Source organism: Coregonus lavaretus (genome assembly GCF_964263955.1).
Source record: "Coregonus lavaretus genome assembly, chromosome: 37".
Lineage (NCBI taxonomy): Eukaryota > Metazoa > Chordata > Actinopteri > Salmoniformes > Salmonidae > Coregonus > Coregonus lavaretus.
The window spans coordinates 21,463,206-21,483,145 of record NC_140024.1 but is presented as its reverse complement, the minus strand read 5'-3'; positions in this window follow the sequence as shown (position 1 = coordinate 21,483,145).

Sequence of the window (19,940 nt, the reverse complement as noted above, 5' to 3'; positions counted from 1 at the left end):
CTTACAGAGTTGTTTGATTATAGTAATTTCATTTTGAATGTTTCATCATCACATTTCAGTGATTATAAAGGAATCTACAGACAGTTTGAATTGAAATAATCTGCAGCGTTCTTTGAGGACAGAATTGTTACACTGAGGTTAATGCAAAAGGTGTAACATGCTGTGGTTCCAATCCTCTTCACTAGTTTTACCCAGCAGCACCTACTCTCTACCTCCCTGATGTGAGTTAACCCAGTGTAGGGGGTGGAGGGGAGGATGCCGATAGAGGAGTTTTGGGGAAAACATGCCTTTGTACCGTATGTTTGCCTCCGGACCAGTAGCAGCTGAGCTGATGTGGCGGTTATGTCCCCCCAACCCTGACAAGTGTTCTCTTGGCCCTCTGAGAGGCCCGAGGAGCCAGCACCCATGGGTGGTACTGTAGTCTGAGTAAATAACCCAAAAGGCCTGCGATTTCCCAATCACAACAGAGGTGTCATTTACACCCCTTGTCACCAGGGATGACCACGCGGGACACCAGACTGAACCCAGAGGAGACGCGGTATTGATCCCCTCCGCCAAGAAAGCCAGCTGCCATTAAAGCCATGACAGTGGAACTGTACCGCATCGATCGCCAGTGCCGGGCCCTCTTGCTATTATTTATAGAAGAGAGGGGAGCGCTCCATCCACTACTCTCTTATGACTGGTAATTGATGGCAAGTGGGGCCTTGCTTCCTTCCCTGACCCCAGCACACTGAAAGTCAGATGGATTACATCTAACACAATTATGATTGATATTATCAGATTACGCCATGCACGAACGACATGGCAGACTCACTGACTGACTGACTGACTGCCTGCCTGACTGACTGCCTGACTGCCTGACTGCTCTGGGCCGGCCTGGATGACCATGCTGAGGTATTCACTCTCTCTGGATGTCCGTCTGATGCCTTTCTGATCCTTCCGTAGTGGGGAGAAACGGGAGCATAGTGTGTGTGGATTGTGTAAGCGTGTGTGTGTGTATGTGCATATGTGAAGTGCTAAGATACTATCGCAGTACAACCCAACTAGCTTTTAGCTCAGGGACACTGCATTACCAGTCAATTCAAGAACATCCACAACACAACCACTCTCATCTGGAGCCCTGATATGGCAGAATTTTCAAACCAACGCTTCACAGTGTTTGCTCCACCCTCTCTCTGTTCACCTCCTGAGGTGTAACACAGCTCAGAGACTTCACCTCCTCTCGCTCTGAAGGGTTTGGCTGCTGCACTCTCTCTCTCTTTCACACACACACACACACACACACACACACACACACACACACACACACATACACACACACACACACACACACACACACTGCACTGTGCCATTCTGAATACTTTAATATGTGTAAAAGTTCCAGTTATCAGCACCAATCTGCATCACCAGGCTGCTACTCCAGAGGTGTAAAAATGTATTGGCAGCTGACATGGCTTGACTTAATATCCAGCTGAGTAATTGAATAGCTTCTGTTGGGATCTCTGTTCCCTGTGTTTTCCTTAATTTATTTATTTCACCAAGATTTGTATAACTCCTCTGGTGTTGTGACCGAATCGAGCAATTCATATTTAGAGCCAGCTCAATACATACACACTGCAATTCCTATTTAGAGTCAGCTCAATACATGCACACTGCAATTCCAATTTAGAGCCAGCTCAATACATACACACTGCAATTCCTATTTAGAATCAGCTCAATACATGCACACTGCAATTCCAATTTAGAGCCAGCTCAATACATATACACTGCAATTTCTATTTAGAGCCAGTTCAAAACATACAGACTGCAATTCCTATTTAGAACCAGCTCAACACAAACACACTGCAATTCCTATTTAGAGCCAGCTCAATACATACACTCCGCAATTCCTATTTAGAGCCAGCTCAATAAATACACACTGATTTGAATGGTTGGGCAGCTTTTAACATGTTGTGTGAGCTTAACATGTCAATGAGCTTGACGCCTTGATAAGTTCCTTTCCTGAGGATGGCTCACCCCTCACAGTTCTGGGGGACTTCAACCTCCCTACGTCTACCTTTGACTCATTTCTCTTTGCCTCCTTCTTTCCACTCCTCTCCTCTTTTGACCTCACCCTCTCACCGTCCCCCCTACTCACAAGGCAGGCAATACGCTTGACCTCATCTTTACTAGATGCTGTTCTTCTACTAATCTCACTGCAACTCCCCTCCATGTCTCCGACCACTAATTTGTATCCTTTTCTCTCTCGCTCTCCTCCAACACTACTCACTCTGCCCCTATTCAGATGGTAATGCGCCGTCGCAACCTTCGCTCTCTCTCTCCCGCTACTCTCTCCTCTTCCATCCTATCATCTCTTCCCTCTGCTCAATCCTTCTCCCTCCAATCTCCTGATTCTGCCTCCTCAACCCTCCTCTCCTCCCTTTCTGCATCCTTTGACTCTCTATGTCCCCTATCCTCCCGGCCGGCTCGGTCCTCCCCTCCTGCTCCGTGGCTTGATGACTCATTGCGAGCTCACAGAACAGGGCTCCGAGCAGCCGAGCGGGAATGGAGAAAAACTAGACTCGCTGCGGACCTGGCATCTTTTCACTCCCTCCTCTCTACATTTTCTTCATCTGTTTCTGCTGCTTAGGCCACTTTCTACCACTCTAAATTCCAAGCATCTGCCTCTAACCCTAGGAAGCTCTTTGCCACCTTCTCCTCCCTGCTGAATCCCCCCCCCCCCTCCCTCTCTGTGGATGACTTCGTCAACCATTTTGAAAAGAAGGTTGACGACATCCGATCCTCGTTTGATAAGTCAAATGACACTGCTGGTCCTGCTCACACTGCCCTACCCTATGCTTTGACTTCTTTCTCCCCTCTCTCTCCAGATAAAATCTTGCGACTTGTGACGGCCGGCCGCCCAACAACCTGCCCGCTTGACCCTATCCCCTCCTCTCTTCTCCAGACCATGTCCAGTGACCTTCTCCCTTACCTCACCTCGCTGATCAACTCATCCAATGTCCCTTCCGTCTTCAAGAGAGCGAGAGTTGCACCCCTTCTCAAAAAACCAACACTCGATCCCTCTGATGTCAACAACTACAGACCAGTATCCCTTCTTTCTTTTCTCTCCAAAACTCTTGAGCGTGCCGTCTTTAGCCAACTCTCTTGCTATCTCTCTCAGAATGACCTTCGTGATCCAAACCAGTCAGGTTTCAAGACTGGTCATTCAACTGAGACTGCTCTTCTCTGTGTCACGGAGGCTCTCCGCACTGCTAAAGCTAACTCTCTCTCCTCTGCTCTTGTCCTTCTAGACCTATCTGCTGCCTTTGATACTGTGAACCATCAGATCCTCCTCTCCACCCTCTCCGAGCTGGGCATCTCCGGCGCGGCTCACTCTTGGATTGCGTCCTACCTGACCGGTCGCTCCTACCAAGTGGCGTGGCGAGAAGCTGTCTCCGCACCACGTGCTCTCACCACTGGTGTCCCCCAGGGCTCAGTTCTAGGCCCTGTCCTATTCTCGCTATACACCAAGTCACTTGGCTCTGTCATATCCTCACATGGCCTCTCCTATCATTGCTACGCAGTTGACACACAACTAATCTTCTCCTTTCCCCCTTCTGATAACCAGGTGGCGAATCGCATCTCTGCATGTCTGGCAGACATATCAGTGTGGATGACGGATCACCACCTCAAGCTGAACCTTGGCAAGACGGAGCTGCTCTTCCTCCCGGGGAAGGACTGCCCGTTCCATGAACTCGCCATCACGGTTGACAACTCCGTTGTGTCCTCCTCCCAGAGTGCAAAGAGCCTTGGCGTGACCCTGGACAACACCCTGTCGTTCTCCGCTAACATCAAGGCGGTGACCCGATCCTGTAGGTTCATGCTCTACAACATTCGGCGAGTACGACCCTGCCTTACACAGAAAGCGGCACAGGTCCTAATCCAGGCACTTGTCATCTCCCGTCTGGATTACTGCAACTTGCTGTTGGCTGGGCTCCCTGCCTGTGCCATTAAACCCCTACAACTCATCCAGAATGCCGCAGCCCGTCTGGTGTTCAACCTTCCCCAGTTCTCTCACGTCAACCCGCTCCTCTGCACACTCCACTGGCTTCCAGTTGAAGCTCGCATCTGCTACAAGACCATGGTGCTTGCCTACGGAGCTGTGAGGGGAACGGCACCTCCGTACCTTCAGGCTCTGATCAGTCCCTACACCCAAACGAGGGCATTGCGTTCATCCACCTCTGGCCTGCTGGCTCCCCTACCTCTGCGGAAGCACAGTTCACGCTCAGCCCAGTCAAAACTGTTCGCTGCTCTGGCACCCCAATGGTGGAACAAGCTCCCTCACGACGCCAGGACAGCGGAGTCACTCACCACCTTCCGGAGACATTTGAAAACCCACCTCTTTAAGGAATACCTGGGATAGGATAAAGTAATCCTTCTACCCCCCCTTACCCCCCCCCCAAAAAAAAAAAAACTTTGTAAAGTGGTTATCCCACTGGCTATAAGGTGAATGCACCAATTTGTAAGTTGCTCTGGATAAGAGCGTCTGCTAAATGACGTAAATGTAAATGTGTGAGGGGTGTCATATTCTTTGAAACTGGGAGGGGAACAGATCTCTTCCGTTTTCTCCACTTGTACACCACAGGAGGTTGATGGCACCTTAATTGGGGAGAACGGGCTCGTGGTAATGACTAGAGCGGAATCAGTGGAATGATATCAAATACATCAAACACATGGTTTCTATGTGTTTGATGCCATTCCATTTGCTCCGTTCCGGCCATTATTACATTTTTTAATTTTTTATTATGAGCCGTTCTCCCCTCAGCAGCCTCTCCTGTCATACACTGAACATAAGATATTGTTTAATTTACCCATAATTAATTAAAAGATATGGAATTTCGCCATCAGTTCTCCCCTCCCCAAAAATGTGGTGGATGACGCCTCTGTTGTTTATTTTCTTCTTCTAACTTTTCTACATGAGAGATACATGTTAATCCTCCTCAGATTTCACAATCTTCTCTTTCATCTGTAATACAATTTTCAGACACCGCCATCAAAGGACCAGAATATTCTGTGGATTATGCTAACCACATTTTGTTCTACGCTTTTATCTTGACCCAGAAAATGTGAGGGTAGCTTAGTTTGAGCATGCACAGTTTATTTGTGTGCGTGTCTGTGTTTGTATAAGGTCTTTTTGCAATACACTTCATTTGAGAGCATGCATTGTGTCCATGTGTGTGTGTGTGTGTCCATGTGTGTGTGTGCTTCTCTCTGTGTGTACTTCTGTGTGTGTCTGGGTGTTCGTGTGCATTTCTGTATGCATGAGCCTTCTTGAGCGTGAGACCACCATTGTGTGTGAGGCAGCCGGAGAGAGTTGAACCACTTTTCAACACAGCTCTTCCTGTCCCTGGTCAATGACCAGCATGCCGCTCTCAATCCATTTCTGTATGTGTTATTATGATGTGGCCTGCATTTTTCTATAATCCAATTACTCTGGATAATCATAATGCAATTTAAGCATTGTTTATTATACCCTCACAGTATATAACTCTCCTTGTCAAACATAGGATGTTAAAATTCCATAGCCCTTAAAAGGAACTCTTTATGTTTCAGAAGTTAGTTTCTCTCTGCGTTCTCCAGAGATCATGTCTATGGAGAATTTAATTAACATGGCCAGCAGAAATAGCTTCCTATAAGCTTTCAATTGTAGAGACAAGCCCTTTAAAGTCAATTTTCCACTCTTTGATTAGATTTAGTGTTATCATCACTGTAGCACAGATATGTCTGTTCCTCATTCATATTTCAGAGAAGAAACATTAATCCCACAAATTGGTTCCTGTCTCTTCTTGTTAAAGTGATCTAGATTTATGACTGTGAGAAACCACAAGGCCTCAGCCTCGTCGCTTGTCTCTTCAGTTCTTCAGCTTCCTAAATAAACTCTCCATGTTTTCATGTAACCGTTGTTTTCACAGCAATTAAACTATAGTAAATCACACTGTCTATCATCTACAGTTGAAGTCGGACGTTTACATACATTTAGGTTGGAGTCATTCCACAAATGTCTTGTTGACAAACTATAGTTTTGGCAAGTCGGTTAGGACATCTACTTTGTGCATAACACAAGTAATCTTTCCAACAATTGTTTACAGACAGATTATTTCACTTATAATTCACTGTATCACAATTCCAGTGGGTCAGAAGTTTACATACACTAAGTTGACTGTGCCTTTAAACAGCTTGGAAAATTCCAGAAAATTATGTCATGGCTTTAGAAGCTTCTGATAGGCTAATTGACATCATTTGAGTCAATTGGAGGTGTACCTGTGGATGTATTTCAAGGCTTACCTTCAAACTCAGTGCCTCTTTGCTTGACATCATGGGAAAATCAAAAGAAATCAGCCAAGACCTCAGAAAAAAAATTGTAGACCTCCACAAGTCTGGTTCATCCTTGGGAGCAATTTCCAAACGCCTGAAGGTACCACGTTCATCTGTACAAACAATAGTACGCAAGTATAAACACCATAGGACCACGCAGCCATCATACCGCTCAGGAAGGAGACGCATTCTGTCTCCTAAAGATGAACGTACATTGGTGCAAATCAATCCCAGAACAACAGCAAAGGACCTTGTGAAGATGCTGGAGGAAACCGGAACAAAAGTATCTATATCGACAGTAAAACGAGTCCTATATCGACATAACCTGAAAGGCCACTCTGCAAGTAAGGAAGAAGCCACTTCTCCAAAACCGCCATAAAAAAGCCAGACTATGGTTTGCAACTGCATATGGAGACAAAGATCGTACTTTTTTGAGAAATGTCCTCTGGTCTGATGAAACAAAAATAGAACTGTTTGGCCATAATGACCATCGTTATGTTTGGAGGAAAAAGGGGAGGAAAAAGGGGAAGGCTTGCAAGCCGAAGAACACCGTCCCAACCGTGAAGCACGGGGGTAGCAGCATCATGCTGTGGGGGTGCTTTGCTGCAGGAGGGATTGGTGCACTTCACAAAATAGATGGCATCATGAGGAAGGAAAATTATGTGGATATATTGAAGCAACATCTCAAGACATCAGTCAGGAAGTTAAAGCTTGGTCGAAAATGATTCTTCCAAATGAACAATGACCCCAAGCATACTTCCAAATTTGTGGCAAAATGGCTTAAGGACAACAAAGTCAAGGTATTGGAGTGGCCATCACAAAGCCCTAACCTCAACCCTATAGAAAATGCGTGTGCGAGCAAGGAGGCCTACAAACCTGACTCAGTTACACCAGCTTTGTCAGGAGGAATGGGCCAAAATTCACCCAACTTATTGTGGGAAGCTTGTGGAAGGCTACCCGAAACGTTTGACCCAAGTTAAACAATTTAAAGGCAATGCTACCAAATACAGTGAGGGAAAAAAGTATTTGATCCCCTGCTGATTTTGTATGTTTGCCCACTGACAAAGAAATTATCAGTCTATAATTTTAATGGTAGGTTTATTTGAACTGTGAGAGACAGAATAACAACAACAAAATCCAGAAAAACGCATGTCAGAAATGTTATAAATTTATTAGCATTTTAATGAGGGAAATAAGTATTTGACCCCCTCTCAATCAGAAAGATTTCTGGCTCCCAGGTGTCTTTTATACAGGTAATGAGCTGAGATTAGGAGCACACTCTTAAAGGGAGTGCTCCTAATCTCAGCTTGTTACCTGTATAAAAGACACCTGTCCACAGAAGCAATCAAACAATCAGATTCCAAACTCTCCACCATGGCCAAGACCAAAGAGCTCTCCAAGGATGTCAGGGACAAGATTGTAGACCTACACAAGGCTGGAATGGGCTACAAGACCATCGCCAAGCAGCTTGGTGAGAAGGTGACAACAATTGGTGCGATTATTCGCAAATGGAAGAAACACAAAATAACTGTCAATCTCCCTCGGCCTGGGGCTCCATGCAAGATTTTACCTCGTGGAGTTGCAATGATCATGAGAACGGTGAGGAATCAGCCCAGAACTACACGGGAGGATCTTGTCAATGATCTCAAGGCAGCTGGGACCCTAGTCACCAAGAAAACAATTGGTAATACACTACGCCGTGAAGGACTGAAATCCTGCAGCACCCGCAAGGTCCCCCTGCTCAAGAAAGCACATATACATGCCAATCTGAAGTTTGCCAATGAACATCTGAATGATTCAGAGGAGAACTGGGTGGAAGTGTTGTGGTCAGATGAGACCAAAATCGAGCTCTTTGGCATCAACTCAACTCACCGTGTTTGGAGGAGGAGGAATGCTGCCTATGACCCCAAGAACACCATCCCCACCATCAAACATGGAGGTGGAAACATTATCCTTTGGGGGTGTTTTTCTGCTAAGGGGACAGGACAACTTCACCGCATCAAAGGGACGATGGATGGGGCCATGTACCGTCAAATCTTGGGTGAGAACGTCCTTCTCTCAGCCAGGGCATTGAAAATGGGTTGTGGATGGGTATTCCAGCATGACAATGACCCAAAACACACGGCCAAGGCAACAAAGGAGTGGCTCAAGAAGAAGCACATTAAGGTCCTGGAGTGGCCTAGCCAGTCTCCAGACCTTAATCCCATAGAAAATCTGTGGAGGGAGCTGAAAGTTCGAGTTGCCAAACGTCAGCCTCGAAACCTTAATGACTTGGAGAAGATCTGCAAAGAGGAGTGGAACAAAATCCCTCCTGAGATGTGTGCAAACCTGGTGGCCAACTACAAGAAACGTCTAACCTCTGTGATTGCCAACAAGGGTTTTGCCACCAAGTACTAAGTCATGTTTTGCAGAGGGGTCAAATACTTATTAAAATGCAAATGAATTTATAACATTTTTGACATGCGTTTTTCAGGATATTTTTTTTGTTATTCTGTCTCTCACTGTTCAAATAAACCTACCATTAAAATTATAGACTGATCATGTCTTTGTCAGTGGGCAAATGTACAAAATCAGCAGGGGATCAAATACTTTTTTCCCTCACTGTACTAATTGAGTGTATGTAAACTTCTGACCCACTGGGAATGTGATGAAATAAATAAAAGTTGAAATAAATCATTCTCTCTACTATTATTCTGACATTTCACATTCTTAAAAAAAGTAGTGATCCTAAATGACCTAAAACAGGGAATTTTTACTAGGATTAAATGTCAGGAATTGTGAAAAACTGAGTTTAAATGTATTTGGCTAAGGTGAATGTAAACTTCCGACTTCAAGAGTATGAGAGCTTACTGTTCCATTAATCGTTAGATAAATAGCTAGAAATATGATAAATATCATAGTGTGTTGCGCACAGACCATAATTTATACCCTCACAAAATTGAATGTTGTTCTTTAGCAACCCTTTCATCAAGTTTTTGGTCCCCCACTCCCAGAGAGAGACACAGATGCAGGTTTAGCTGAGAGGCAGTGAGCTGGCTGGTATAGTGTTGATGGTAGGGGTAGACCTGGACCTTCTCTCTCACACAGGCCCAGGGAGGAGAGGGGCGGGCTGTGGAGGGAGGGGAGGGTTGGCTGGCTGGCCTGGTCCTGGTCTCCTGCTGCCAAATGCGTTTTAACACCTGGAGTCCTGGCTGGGCTCTCGCTGAGTGCTGCGGCATAATGACTTGTTAAAGGGGGCTCAATAGGGGCAATTCACCTGGTAAAAGAAATAACAAAAATACCTGGAGATATTGAGTGTCGGCGAACACAAAAATGGGCCATTTAAAAGAGGCCCTGGTTAGTGCAGTTAAGCTATAACTATAGTCATTTAATGGGCTCTCAGTCATATGTTTTGATACCTGATTTATTTGTAAATGTAAGCAACTGAGAAGAGGACCTCTACCTTGTGTGTGCTTAACATATGGTATATCAGATTACTCATGTGGCATAAGATTGTTTTGTGTATCATCTTTCTCATAGAGTGCATGCAACATATGTTTTCCAATTTCCCATATCACATATGGTGGTGAACTTGTGAGATATTTGATAGCATGCATTATAGTGTAGTATATGTTTGAAGTATTTTAGAGACAAGGATTGGAATAAGCACTGAACTTAACTGAACTGTTTTCTGCCTCTTGCAATGAGTACTCTGCTCTCACTGTGTTTGCTCAAAATAAGGCCTTTTGTGCATTGCTGCACTCGGCTGTTTGCTGCAGTTGTATAAAGCAGTGAAAAGGGACAACAGCAGTGTTGTAGAATACAGAGAGCTCTGAGCCAACGTTGTGAAGTTAAAGAGAAAGGAGAAATGACATTCTCCTCCAGAGCCATACTGCTGCTATGTCTCGTGTGGATAGGATACTACTACTGGGCCCATTTCCTGTCCTGTCCTCCTGGGTCTGCCTGAGCATGACTGTGGTTTCCACTCAGCAGTGGTCAGCTTTTGAACCACTCCTCAGGACCAGGAAGTTCAGTATGGGTGGAGCCAACGACATCCCTCAGAAACATAGTGATGTCAGAGAGAGGGAACTTGTGCCAAATTAGGCAACACTGGAATACAAAATTGTTTAGTAAAGCATAAATTACATAAATCCCCCCCCCCCAAAAAAAAAAAGTGGAAGGTATAACAACAATTGTATGCTTCTGATAGAAGGCTGTAATTTTATATGGTCTTTCTTTATTGTTTGAACATTCCACCAATGCCTATGTCTTTAATGACATCATCAGGCTGAAATAATGGAGTCTTTTGCTCTGAGGTATTTCCCTTCATAATACAGCTCTTGTATCCTTCTATGTGTATCATCAATTGAACCATATCTTTTCCTCGTTCTCACTTGTGCTTTACAGTCGAAATGCAGCACAATACATCTTCAAAGCTGCTATTGTGGCAAATAATTGAACATATCAGTTCACAGAAGTTAATAAGGTATACTTTTGTAATGTAGGAGGCTTACATTGACAAACGGATTGCATTTACTCCTCGCTGCCTTGCTTATTATCAGTAACTTGTAATATATGCAAATCTCCCTGCTTGAACTTTACAATCTTTCAGTTGAGGCTATTCATCTCTTTTTAAGTGTTCATTTGCATCTGGAGAGTGCCCATACATCATGCCGTGTCATTTTGAAAGCAAATATTAATCAATTTTGCCTTGTGAATTGCCCCCAAGCTGTGCGTAATGGGCGATAGTGTGGTTGTTTCTCTGACTGGATGGATCTTCACGTACTTCTCTGTTCAAACTTATGAAGATAATTAAGGAGTGGATGAACATTCATCAGGAGCAGACGAAGGCGTAAGCCTCCTTATCACATGAGAGCACAGTTGCCCTGCCCTGATCTGGGGCTAACAGCTAGGACTTCATGCTTCTCTCTCTTATCCTATGATCAGTTATAGGAAGTAGACTCACTCAGTCCTATTGCTCATTATGGAGATATCGTAGAGGATAATCATAGAAGACATTCATCATAGCAACTGGGATTATGAATTCTTCATGGATGATTTGAAAAGCCAGCTGGCATGTTGGGAGTTTACTGGAAGTGTGTGCTTACTCACAGTGACTCGTTATAGAATTACAGTCAATGCCTTTTCAGACCTGTTCGAGTCATACAGTATTTAAGACTTTACAGTAATACAAACTGAGTCATACCACCCACTGGGCACAGACATCAGTTCAACGTTTAGTTTTGATTTACACTTGGTTGAGTTGTCAACTAATGTGAATTCAATCTGAAATCAACAACAAAACATTAGCATGTGATTAGGTGAAAAGTGGGGTGAAAAAAAGACTAACAACCCTTACGTTGATGACTTTTTGCAAAACCAATCAGTTTTCCATGTTGATTCAACGTCATCAAATTGAATCTTTTTGTTGAAATGACGTGGAAACAACATTGATTCAACCAGTTTTTGCCCAGTGGGCAGACTGTTTCAACAGATTATGTTATTCTGTTACAGTTAGCTAAACTTGTCCACTGGACTGCAACATCATTATTAAGTTACAGGAAATTGACTATTCATACATTTTATAGCTGAATAAAATACTACTATACTGCTATGTGTAATGTCTGAATTGTGCTTATGCCTTAATGCTGTTTACTGTCCAACACGGCATTATAAGAGAACACTAATGAGCTTAAACATTCTGTCATGTTTGCTAGTAGAGTTACTGCAAACACACACACCAGGCAGTGGTACGCAGAATGACTCAGACAGGCCTTGGCCTCATTAAGGTTTGTTATAAGTGGTGAGATGGATTCCATCCGTGTGTGTCCATCTGTGTCTCAGCCTCCTGGGATATCACACTCTCTCAGGCATGGCACCCGTCCACACAGCCCCCCTTGTATTAGTCGCACTGAATACATGGCAGAGCGTCATACTATGTCATACCACATCAGGCCAGGCACCGTTTTCTGAGGAGCGTGTGACAAACCAAAACATTTCCCTCACAGAACAATTGGCAGACTGCATGGAGGCTGAATCCTGATGAAAACACTCAATTAAAAGAGGTACATGCACAGCAAATACAGAAGCCACCCCCGGGGGGCCACGCCCACACTACAACGTGTCATCCGACCGGCCCACAGACAAACGATGATAAAGTGATCCTCTCATGACTTTGACAGGCATGACAGACAGCGCCGAGTCGGCCCACGCAATAACGCCAGCCGGGCAGCTTCTCTCTTGCCGTCCCACACAATTCAGACACACTGTGGTTTTCACTGTGACAGCACGATCAAAGAAAACACCACCTCTGATAATGCTTGCAATTACCAGCAGACCCTTGTTTTTTATGAATAAGTTCATGTTTCACAAAAGAGTAGTGACACTCTTTTCAGAAATCACAAACAGAATTTTGATGTACTTTAAAATGCTCTAAATCTATAACATACATTAATGTTAAGACTTATCAACGATGAACATATTCACCTTAAAAAATAAGGATGATTTTGCTATGTAACTTGTACTTGTTTTGAGATGATTTAGCCTTACATTTTGAAGCATTGTTACTGTTTCTCTGGGTTCATAGAGAACTTTCTAGGCATCCTCACGATGAGGTATATACTGTATAAATCATTTTGGATGAGCTATATCTTTGAAGCTAATGAAAACAGGTGTATTTGGACTTCTCCCTATGCATCCAATCACAGCCTACGACTGCTGGGGATTTTTAAGCACTGGAAAGGACAGTATTAGATTTTTCAAGAAGTGGTCGAAAATGCAACAAGCCTGCAAGGAGAGAGGGAGAGCAAAAAGGTCAAGCATGTAATATCAGGGGAACATCAGGCGAACAATAGTCCCCTGGAGCAGAAAGAATAATATCAGGGGAACATCAGGCGAACAATAGTCCCCTGGAGCAGAAAGAATAATATCAGGGGAACATCAGGTGAACAATAGTCCCCTGGAGCAGAAAGAATAATATCAGGGGAACATCAGGCGAACAATTGTCCCCTGGAGCAGAAAGAATAATATCAGGGGAACATCAGGTGAACAATAGTCCCCTGGAGCAGAAATAATAATATCAGGGGAACATCAGGTGAACAATAGTCCCCTGGAGCAGAAAGAATAATATCAGGGGAACATCAGGTGAACAATAGTCCCCTGGAGCAGAAAGAATAATATCAGGGGAACATCAGGTGAACAATAGTCCCCTTGGAGCAGAAAGGCAGAAAAAATAATATCAGGGGAACATCAGGCGAACAATAGTCCCCTGGAGCAGAAAGAATAATATCAGAGGAACATCAGGTGAAAAATAGTCCCCTGGAGCAGAAATAATAATATCAGGGGAACATCAGGTGAACAATAGTCCCCTGGAGCAGAAAGGCAGAACAAATAATATCAGGGAACATCAGGCGAACAATAGTCCCCTGGAGCAGAAAGGCAGAAAGAATCCACTCCTTTCAACATCAGCAGCCAGTCATGTCTTCTGTTAATTATAGTCATATCGCCCCTATTGAAGTCTGGTGTCCCTTAACATATTCCTCTTTATTTTGAGGCCTGTTTTCTCGGGTAATGAAATGTCAACTCTCTGCCGGTTCCCCCCCCCCCGTGTCGCAGAGTGTTGATCAAAGTGACCTTTGTCCCTGTTCTCTGCGCTTCGCAAATTAATACACACACAGTCAACAACACCTTGACAGATGAAGGCACAACATATAATAAATGACAATTCACCATCACAATGGCCAGATTATATCTGACACCTACTGCTCATAGCAGTCAATTTCAACACAATGCCAGCCTGTTATGTTCAGAGTGGGGTTCATTTTCCGGGCCTGTCTCATTCTCTCACAGGTGTTGATATTACAGAGGAGCGACTTTGTTAAAGAAACACTTCATCCCACAGTCATACATTTCTCCTAGTATATAAGCCTGTCCTGGCTAAGTGCTGACAGAGGGAATTGTATGACTACAGTTGCAGCTCTTTTTTTATTGGTGTTGTCGTTCAGAAGAGAGGTTATATCGAAAGCAATTTCCCTCTTAAGGGAGCAAATTGTTGTAAGGAAAATTGTAACTGCCGTCACTCTGGGATGATTGGCAGTGTGTTTGGTTGTTGGCAGACAGGAATGAAGGGGGAGGAAGAAGAAAGGCACAGTGCATATTAAAAAATGTGTTGTGAAAAACAAGTGTGAAGTTTCACACACTCCCTAGACCGGATGAAAATGGCTGCTGTTTTTCCAGTTGGGCTCAGATGGAGCGGTGGAAATCTGACGCATGTACTGTATGTACACAGGTTTAGAGAGAGGAAATGCCGTGTGTACTATAGTCTACTCTATAGGCAGAGGGAGGGAGAGAGAGAGAGAGAGAGAGAGAGAGAGAGAGAGAGAGAGAGAGAGAGAGAGAGAGAGAGAGAGAGAGAGAGAGAGAGAGAGAGAGAGAGAGAGAGAGAGAGAGAGAGAGAGCCCCTCCAGATGCTCATTCATTGTGTAGGCTCCACGGTGGGCCATCAGAATGATAGAGACTGGCCTTTTTCTCTGTGTTTCACAGATTTGTAAGGATCAAGAGGATTTGTTTCCGCTGGCAACCTTCCAGTCACCTGAAACAAAGGAGAAAATGGGAGGGAAAGGGACCTTTGGGTTTCAGAAATGCTCTTAAACTGTCCCCTAACCAGTACAAATCCCACTAAGACACCGTTCCTTGTAGTCACTTGAAGGTGTGAAAGCGTAAAACTAACCCTAACCCTAGCTTCATGTCCACATCCTGGTTCAACCCTAACCTCAACCATTTACGTCATTTAGCAGACACTCTTATCCAGAGCGACTTATAGTTAGTGAGTGCATACATTTTCATACTGGCTCCCCGTGGGATACGAACCCACAACCCTGACATTGCAAGCGCCATGCTCTACCAACTGAGCTACAGGGGACTACAACCCTAACCCTCAACCACAACTCTAAACCTAGCCTCAACCACAACCCTAACCCTAGCCTCAACCACAACCCTAACCCTAACCCTCAGCCACAACCCTAACCCTAGCCTCAGCCACAACCCTAACCCTAACCCTCAGCCACAACCCTAACCCTCAACCACAACCCTAACCCTGTTGGAGTTCTGTCTGCTCTGCTGTCCCCACCCTGCCTTTCTGTCTGTCTCTGCTCTGCTGCCCCTCTCGGTCTCTCTGTCACACAGCTCTCCCCCTGCCTCTGTCTCTCCCTGCCCCGCCTCTCTCTCTGTCTCTGCTCTGCTCCCAGCCTCTGCCCTGCCTCTCTGTCTATCTTGCACACAGCTCTCCCCCTGAGCCCTTGAGCCAACAGGTCCCTGCTGCAGCTAATTGCCCAGACCAGACACTGACATGTCTCTTCTTATGGACATAATGAATTATGAAAGTGACTGAGCAGTCCCCCCACCCTCCCCCTCCTCCTCCTCCCTCACACCCCTCAATAAACATGTTTGTTTTGGGTCTGGCTCAACCTCATCCATTAATGTTATTGTTTTTCCTAAACATTACATTGATTCAATTTAACACCAATCAATTTGAAATGGTTCTGACATTCAGATATGACCTTAAAGCGAGGCGATCTAAGAACTATGATTAGGATTAAACTTTCAGCTAATGAGGTGATTTCTCTTCCTGGAAATGCGTCAGACAAGACCCAACAGGAATGGTCAGTAAAAATTAGATCAATTATTGCAAACAGAACAGGTTTAACTTGATTACCCCTTTGCACACGCTAATTTGTGTAATTAATAACCCTGTTTCGACCGGGACAAAGCAGTTTATTAATATCAATCTATATCTGTGCTCCTTAATGAAATGGAATGGGCAGGTCATCCGTTAGGCAGGTAATGTCATAATCAATGGTGCCAAACACGCGTGTTAATTAATACCATTATTAATTGTTACAGTTATAGTTGAATGCTACACGCTGTCAGCTCCATTGTCCTATTATGTATGGCAATCAGCGGATTGGAAATGGCAAACGTAATTAACCATTCAGGCAGGCAGCGCTGGGAATCCAAATGAGACGGTATCAGCTCTGACAGCTGGCAGGCGAAGCACTACACATACTGGCCGTCGAACAAAACCAGCATTATCCACTGACCCGGGAACAACAGGAAAAGGGATGTATCGCAAACTAATAAATACATTCACAGTAGCCGGCCTGCCATATCACACAAAGGCCTGATGAAATGCCTGCTTGATGCCTTTGTGTGGGTACAAGCAGTGTTTCTGCGTTTGTCTGTGCGTTTGGGTGGTGTAGTACTTCAGCATGGCCTCAGAGCCATACGAAATGTATTTTAAGTATTTCTGAGCACCTCCAAGACGTATGATACCTACTAATGATCTAGTTACTTCAGACAGAAACGAAAGTAGAGAGGTTAGTCAGGCAGGATGGTTGGGCGTAATTCGCGACAGTCTAGCAATCCAAAGGTGTCAAAGCTAACCGTTCCCTAATTCTTATTCTAAAGTTAGGGCTCTATATTGTTCGTCCAGCCATCCCTATGGGAATGAAAAGGGAAAGATAGGGTTTTGGAATAAACGCCGAAAATAAGGTCTGAGGTTAACACAGGCTTAGGAGATCTTATGTGTTTTGTTCTATGAGATAATAGCAGTCAGTTAACATGACCTTTATGAATTATGAAGCCTTTGTTTGATTTATGTTTTTTATTATTACATAAATTCTTTAAAATGCACAAAAGGTGACGTTAGCTGATGAAGATTACTACAGACCTTATTTTCAGCGTTCATCCAAAAAATAAAATAAAAACGGCATTCATTTTCCTCATAGGCTTTGTCCAACGAACAATGGCGGCGTTAATGCCTGCAAAAGACGCCATTACTATTTCTCCCTATTCAATCCGCATTGCAGAAGTTCAGCTTTACAGCGTGATTGAAATTTAAAGGCAATGTTCCCGCTTTAGAGGAGACTGCATTCACAGTAAACGCTGCATATGTCGGCTCAATTGGAAATTACCTTTACATTTTTATCGCGGAATCTGTAATGCTTCAGCTTTACATATTGAATAGAGCCCTTAACCGGGGGCATTTCTAGGATTTGAAGACATTTGGGGCTTAGCCCAAAGCCAGTAGGGGGGTCCAGGGGCATTCTTCTCTGGCAAAAATGCATGAATTTAGTACACTACTCAACAACTTCAAACGTAGACTCTGACCTCTCTCTCTCTGTCTCTCTGTCTCTCTCTCTCTCTGCAGTAATTAGAATCCATAGAGCAGCTTTAAAGGGATAGTCTATTCTGCTCACCCCTCCTCTGCCTCTCTCCATCACTTTCTCTGTGTCTGTTGCTGTCGCTCGTCTTCCCTCTTCTGTTGCTGTCTCTTAGTATTCTATGTTGCTGTCTATTGTCTACCCTCTCTCGTCCTGTACTGGTTGTAAAAAGTGTAAAAGTAAACATTTGTTTTATGTAATTTCACAGGCTTTTTCACCTCACCTGCAATTCTTTGAAAACCATGTTTTACTTCTTCACTGTCTGTATTTCACCTGTTATAATTTGTGCAAACGAATTAGAATTTATAGAGCAGCTTGAAGTGATACAGTCTACTGAGTGCTCAACCCACCTCTGTTCTCTTTCCATCTGCTTCTTCTGTCACTTTCTCTGTGTATTTTCTGTTGCTGTCTGTGTCTTGTCTGTTGCTGTCTCAGGTTCTTGTTTGCTACCATCTCCTTTGTCTATCCTCTTCTGTTATGGCCTTTTCTGTTCTTCTGGTGTCTCTCTCTGTCATATCCTACTCTTCTGTTGCTGTCTGTGTGTCTTGTCTGGTGTGTCTCTCTCCATCATATCCTACTCTCCTGTTGCTGTCTCTGTGTCTTGTCTGTTGTGTCTCTCTCCATCATATCCTACTCTTCTGTTGCTGTCTCTGTGTCTTGTCTGGTGTGTCTCTCTCCACCATATCCTACTCTTCTGTTGCTGTCTCTGTGTCTTGTCTGGTGGCTCACTCCATCATCTACTTGTCTGTTGCTGTCTCTTGTCTGGTGTGTCTCTTTAGATTAAAAATCCAAAACGGTCAAGGGGACACTGGGGTAGCTTAACTTGTTTTGTGCCTGTGTCTGGGTCACCTAAATCATCATTTTCCCTACCATTTGCCCCTGGCTGCTGCTGTTCTAAGTGCTTCACTGGCCTGCTTTTCTCATCTGTCCTCCTCCTTGGCTCATCTGAAAAGTAGCAAGGTAGAGGTGCAACATATCATTAGTTAGTTTTAAAGGGTGACTGCACCTCCTGATTTGGCCTCGTTTTAGATTTGGTTAATTAAGAATGCTAGCAGCCATGACTGAATTCAAACGTGAGTTGGTTTAAGGGTTTGGTTTGACGTGGCTGTCTCGTGTGTGTGATCACAGGTGGGGACATTTTGCCAAATTATTTCACCAATTAGCTTCAGCTTGCAACCTGACTTTGACTTTGGATAGCCTATCTCTGGGGCTAGTTAAGGACCATCAATAAATTACACAATGTACAGTGAGGGAAAAAAGTATTTGATCCCCTGCTGATTTTGTACATTTTCCCACTGACAAAGAAATGATCAGTCTATAATTTTAATGGTAGGTTTATTTGAACAGTGAGAAACAGAATAACAACAAAAAAATCCAGAAAAACGCATCTCAAAAATGTTATAAATTGATTTGCATTTTAATGAGGGAAATAAGTATTTGACCCCCTCTTAATCAGAAAGTTTTCTGGCTCCCAGGTGTCTTTTATACAGGTAACAAGCTGAGATTAGGAGCACACTCTTAAAGGGAGTGCTCCTAATCTCAGCTTGTTACCTGTATAAAAAGACACCTGTCCACAGAAGCAATCAATCAATCAGATTCCAAACTCTCCACCATGGACAAGACCAAAGAGCTCTCCAAGGATGTCAGGGACAAGATTGTAGACCTACACAAGGCTGGAATGGGCTACAAGACCATCGCCAAGCAGCTTGTGAGAAGGTGACAACAGTAGGTGCGATTATTCGCAAATGGAAGAAACACAAAAGAACTGTCAATCTCCCTCGGCCTGGGGCTCCATGCAAGATCTCACCTCGTGGAGTTGCAATGATCATGAGAACGGTGAGGAATCAGCCCAGAACTACATGGGAGGATCTTGTCAATGATCTCAAGGCAGCTGGGACCATAGTCACCAAGAAAACAATTGGTAACACACTACGCCGTGAAGGACTGAGATCCTGCAGCGCCCGCAAGGACCCCCTGCTCAAGAAAGCACATATACATGCCCGTCTGAAATTTGCCAATGAACATCTGAATGATTCAGAGGAGAACTGGGTGAAAGTGTTGTGGTCAGATGGGACCAAAATGGAGCTCTTTGGCATCAACTCAACTCGCCGTGTTTGGAGGAGGAGGAATGCTGCCTATGACCCCAAGAACACCATCCCCACCATCAAACATGTAGGTGGAAACATTACCTTTGGGGGTGTTTTTCTGCTAAGGGGACAGGACAACTTCACCGCATCAAAGGGACGATGGACGGGGCCATGTACCGTCAAATCTTGGGTGAGAACCTCCTTCCCTCAGCCAGGGCATTGAAAATGGGTCATTGATGGGTATTCCAGCATGACAATGACCCAAAACACACGGCCAAGGCAACAAAGGAGTGGCTCAAGA